This window comes from Amphibalanus amphitrite, unplaced genomic scaffold (assembly GCF_019059575.1).
Source record: "Amphibalanus amphitrite isolate SeventyFive unplaced genomic scaffold, NRLGWU_Aamphi_draft 000045F_arrow, whole genome shotgun sequence".
Classification (NCBI taxonomy): Eukaryota; Metazoa; Arthropoda; class Thecostraca; order Balanomorpha; family Balanidae; genus Amphibalanus; species Amphibalanus amphitrite.
In genome coordinates this window covers 23,290-29,289 of record NW_024881541.1, presented here as the reverse complement: position 1 = coordinate 29,289, position 6,000 = coordinate 23,290, and positions in this window count along the sequence as shown.

Genomic DNA, 6,000 nt, shown 5'->3' with positions numbered 1-6,000 from the left:
CTCAAATAGAAGATTGAATATGGTTTATAAAAGTAAAAACGTTGTATTAATAGAATCGTAGAAGTATATTTTTAGTAGATGAAGAGTGTTTTCGTAGATATACCATGGGTGTAAAAAAACCTCCTTCAACTGCTCAGATATGTACTACATTCTATTACAGTGTTCTATTACCTTCTTCTTGGTGTTCATTTAGAAGCCAATGCGAGTAATTTAACACGCGCACCGACGGGGGGGCGGATATCCGCCCCCTGAGGTTTTCGCGGATAGCGGAAAAACCGCGGCGCGTAGCGCCGCGAAATTTGGTACGACTATTCTCTTATCAATTTTACACATGGTGTGCAAGTTTGAACTTCCTAACTTTGAAGGTCAGGTCACCAGGTCACTTTGAATGACCCAACCTCGTCACTTTTTTGCAACTTTGTCACCGTGCCATAGCTACAGTAGATGTCGGAGGCCTTTGAAAGTCGCAGGATGTTATTAGGTCATTAGTAGCTACAATTTGTATATCTCGGAATTTTGATGTCGGTGACCTAAGGTCAGTTCAATTTCGCGACCTCCCCATTATAAGTCAATGGGGGAAAAATCAACTCCCTGTTTTTACCACTAAAACGGGTCGGAATGGCCCCATATACCATACATGACTTCATATACGATCAACCTTCACTACCTTGAGGTCTGTTTTGCTGTTGGGCAGCTGTAAGGTCATGTGACGTCATCAAAGGTCACCAAAGGTTTTTTGCCAATAACTCCGTACAGGAACAAGATACAGCCGCGCGGATGGTCTCATTGTGTTCAGCTCGTCAAGACGCATCGAATGATATACATGATGACATCGAGGTCACGTGACCTGAGGTCAACCTTTGACCTTGACCTTTCGAAGTCAACATATATATCATTCGATGCGGATTGACGAGAGGATCACGATGATGCCCTTAGTTTGTTCCTATCATGACTACTTCGAAAGTTATTCGAGAAAAACTCTATCCATATCTAGCGCCGCCATTTTGACTTTTTCGACCCCTGTGACGTCATCTTTGACCTGACCTGAAAATGACCTTTGTAAAAATTGTAGACCTTGTCCGTGCGTATCCGATGCCGTTTACCGCTTGTCGCTATCTTGCTTCGTTCTCGAGATCTCAGGGGGGGGGGGGCGGTCATCCGCCCACCCCCCGTCGGTACGAAGTTGGCGCAGACCCCCGTCGGTGCGCGGGTTAAGCGGGGATGGGACTAAATTAACCTTCCTCAAGTGCTCAGTTATGTACTGTGCAATTACACCGCTAAACGGTGTTAATATTTTTTTGTGTACGATGTGCAAATGTCAGGGTCAGGGTCAAGGTCAAGCTAGGTCACCTAAAACATTGTATTTTAGGCTTGCTGAATTTACTTTTCGCGAAGTTCTTCGACTGCATTTTTGGTAAAAGCTTCTCAGATCATGATTTCATGTAATAGGGACACACAAACCAATCGGTGTACATATCAGTATACACACAGACATTACAAATATACAGTAGCGGCGGAACACCTTCAATTAACGAATACAAGACATGTTTATTCGCATGTTTCAAACACTGGTGTCGTAAACCAAGTATAACGAAATCGAAAATCACTATTTACGGCTAAGTTAGCACTTTTGCATCTCGGGATGCACAAGCTCAAGGTTTGATTATTTCGCAAAATAAGACATCCGCAAATAAAACAAAACAATTTGTCACCTGTTGTTACGGAGCGAGCGAAGCGAGCGGAGTCTTTCCTTAGATTAACGGAAATTTCTGAGTATGAGCGGCCGGCCGGTCGGCCGGCCGGCCATGCGGACGCTTTTGCGAGGCTTATATCTCAGCAACCACTTGACCGATTTACACGCGGTAATTTTTGTAGGGTAGCTTCATTCCTTCTACCAAGTATTGGACTATTCCCGATGCATGTTGATTGTGGGTGACCCCTTATGCACGTGCCACGTGCAAAACGAAGAGGTGTCAGTTTTGTAATTGTTGCAATATCTCGGTAACTACTTGGCTGATTGCGCTGAAAGTTGGCATGTAGGTAGGCACCCACTAGGCACTGCATATCCATGTGCCAGAGTTGGGGTGCTGCTGCACGTGCGCACGTGCAGGGGTCGTTTCCAGATCTCAAGAACAGCTAGACCGATGACCAGCAGCTGTGCCCGTGCGGGATCACTCAGCTGTCATTACAGCCCCCACCGGTGGTTGCGCGCCCTCGTGACAGTTCCCGAGCATCGCCCACCGCAGTGTAGCGTCACAGCCCGGTGCTGGAGCAGATTTGATGCTTCTGAGGCGAATCGCCGACTGCGATGTGTTGACTGGATGCCTGAATTTTCGAGCGCCGACCCCGCCTCACAATGGGACTATTTCATTAGCCAAGTCACGCCCATTCTAGATTCGCTCGCTCCCCTCAAACGCTTAAAGGTACGAAACCCCACAGCCCCGCCGATCACTGCTGAGACCAAACAGCTGATGTCTCAACGGCGCGCGTGCTTACAACTCGGAAACCGAGAGCGATACAGGGACCTGAATCGGCAGGTTAAGGCTGCTATCCGCCGTGACACCCGTAACGCCCTGCAGCAGCGCATTTAGGAGAGCGGCCGGGGCGGCATGTGGCGTGCTATTGGTCCAGTTCTGGCGGGGAAACGGACATCGAAACAAATGCCGAGTGCTGATGCCGATAGCATGAATCGCTACTTCGCTGATGTTGGCACCCATATTGCGAGACAAGTAGACACCTCAGGCCCCGAGCTGCCTGTGCGTCTGCCTCGGGTTACCTCGGGACGCTTTCAGGTTCATCCCGTTACGCCGGAACGATTAGTCAGTATTATGGCCCAAATGAACAACAGCTCAGCATGCGGCGCCGACGGACTCAGCATGCGTTTCATCAAACTGTGTTTTGAACCAATTTGCCACGTCATCACGCACATTGTTAATTCTTGTTTAACGTCTCACACAGTCCCTCGGTCATGGAAGCTCGCAGTGATCCATCCCATCCAGAAAAATCCTAAATCTACAGAGACATCAAACTTCAGACCAATATCCATCCTTCCAACGATCGCCAAAATCACTGAACGAGTAGTATATGAGCAACTTTTTTCCTACCTCTCAGCCCATCATCTCTTTTCCCCCAGCCAGCATGGTTTCCGAAACAACCATTCTACCGAAACTGCACTTCTGACCTTAACTGACAGGGTTTTTGAGGCGATGGATCGACGACAGGTGGCGCTACTTTGTATGCTGGACTTGTCTAAGGCCTTTGACGTTATACCCCACGACCGATTGCTCGTCAAACTTGAGCAGTACGGCGTCGACGTCCGCTGGTTCTCCAGTTATCTTGCCGATCACCAACAAGTCCAGATTCGTACACCGGACGGTCGTGGTACTCTGTCACGGCCTTTGGACAACCCCATCGGCACCTATCAGGGATCCGCGCTCGGGCCGTTGTTGTTCAACGTGTACACCACCGATATGTCACTGTTTTTGCCGGAAGGTGCCTTGTACGATCGTTGTCTTGTACAATACTGTGATGACACGCAGCTAGCTGTACTGGGGAGTCCAGGCGATGCCGGAGCTATGGTAACCCAGTTGGAGCGGGACCTTGCAGCTCTGTCACTCTGGTTCCGAAAAAATGGGCTAAAGATTAACGCAGATAAAACTCAGATCATTGTTTTGGGCACAAGGCAGCAAATTCGTCAACTAGTCCCGATAGAAATCAGGTTCATGGGTACCACTACTGTGGGAACGTCCTCAGCTAAAAACCTCGGCGTCACTTTTGACGAGAGCATGACCTTCTCAAATCATGTGACTGATGTAGCCCGCCGATGCACCGGTATTCTGAGCGGCCTGAGTCACAGTAGGCACTACCTACCGAAAAGTACGCTGGCCACTCTGGTTCAGGCTCTAGTAGTCTCATCGATCCGGTACGCCATTGTTGTCTATGGTGGATGTGGTGTCACCCAGATGTCTCGGCTCCAGCGGCTTATCAATTTTGGTGCTCGTGTTGTGTCGGGCAAGCGGAAGTATGACCATGTAAGCGAAGTGCTGAAAGAGTTGCGGTGGCCGAGAATATGTGGCGTCTACAGTCTGTCACGCTATTAAAGAAAATCCTCGAGACAGGAGAGCCCGAAGCCCTATCCAACGCGATTGTGTCGCGAGGTAGCGTGCATGGGCGTGACACGCGTCAGTCCCACCTGCTCGATTTACCCGTGATTAGAACGGAATCCGGGCGCCGCCGGTTCCTATACGCCACTGTATCGCAGTATAACGCTCTGCCTCAGGCGCTGCGCAATCTCGGTCACAGGCTCTTTCGGAGGGAGTATCGGAAGCTCCTACTGCGTGAGCAACACGGCGACCCGGCCAGTGTGTAGCGGCGCGGTGGCGCAAATGTGAATATGTGTGCAAATGTGATGCGTGTGTGTTGTGTGTAATGTTGTGCCCACCTCATTCGTTTCACCTGACTCGGCAGCCAATAATAGCCATTTTCGGATGGATCGGCTTGCCACGATAAGTACAATACAATACAATACAATACGCTCAAATTTGGTACACGGTTAGGGACCAGTTAGTAGGGTGCCGTGCACAAGTCAGTTGGGACCCATTTTGCACGTGCGCACGTGCAGGGTGCCGCTTCCAGATCTCGAGAACGGCTGGGCCGATTGTGCTCAAATTTGGCACATCGCTAGAGACCGGTTAGCAAGGTGCCGTGCACAAGTCAGTTGGAGGTACCCCCTCGAAATTTCGCACGTGCAAGGCCCACCCTCTCGCTCGCTCCGTTAGTCGCCCCAAAAGGCGCTATACTGGTATAGGTGTTGGAACAGAACGTAGAACAAGTAGAACGAACAGAACATGTGTATTCGAATACCTTAAACAAAGGGTACACCAAAAACTTAAGCAGCAGCAACGCGTGGAACACACTCAATGACGTGGAAACATCCAACACCCGATAGGTACATAATCAAGTCAAATTCTACTGTCTCAGTGATCCCCTAACTCGTTAATCCCACAGTAATTTCCTGCGCATAATGACTCGCACTGCGGCACTGGTGTAGTCAACCTATACGAAACAGAAAATTTACATGGTACTACTGCAAACAAAGATCTTGTTATCATGACAACGGCCTTTAACCCGCGCCCCACTGGGGTCTGCGTATAACACGCCTTACTGGGGGGGGGGGGGCTCTTCATAGGCCCCCCCCCTCCTAACTCTGAAACTACTGGGCCGATCGTCAAAATTCAAACGGCGTCTGATAGCCCCGGAAAACTATCTGATAGCCCCGGGGTCTGAAAAACCTCGGAGCCGAAACCTAATTTCATTGACCTCGAGGTCACCGATGACGTCACAGGTCAGGTCAAAGTAAAAATTATTAGCATTTTGGCTTGTTCACATTTTGGGCTCTGGCCGCCGTCTAACAAGTCAGATCAGGCTCATTTTTGGTTTACACACTCGTTAACAGATACTCTAGATACCCTGAGGGTACCAAACTTGTACCTAATTTGATTTTCAGGTCAGGGTCAGGTCATCACAGGTCTCGGAAATATTATATCATGCGTCGGTCACGTGACACATGTTTTATGGTCCATTTAGGCCATAGATTTCGAATTTGATGTCGTCTGTGTCATTCGAGGTCATTTTGAGTCGAATTTAGCTTAGGCCAGGTCACTTTCAGGTCAAAAAAGGTCAAATTTTGAAGTTAAAAATTTTTCAATAAAAAAGGTGTCTATTGGATGCAGTTTGAGCTCAGGAACACGATGGTGCTATTTATATTGGTATACGATGTCAAATACGTAGGGTAGCCTGGGGCAAGACGCCCCAGATAATTTATTTTGCTACATAACTTTTGTTCCACATCACCTGGAAGGCCAAATTTGTGCTCAATGCGTTCTTTGGACATTTTACTTTAAATTCCACCCCTCAAATTCATTCACTTATGATCGGACTCCTAGCTAGGAAGTGATTTGTGAAGCAACTGCAAATGGGGCATTTTGCCCCAACCCCAGG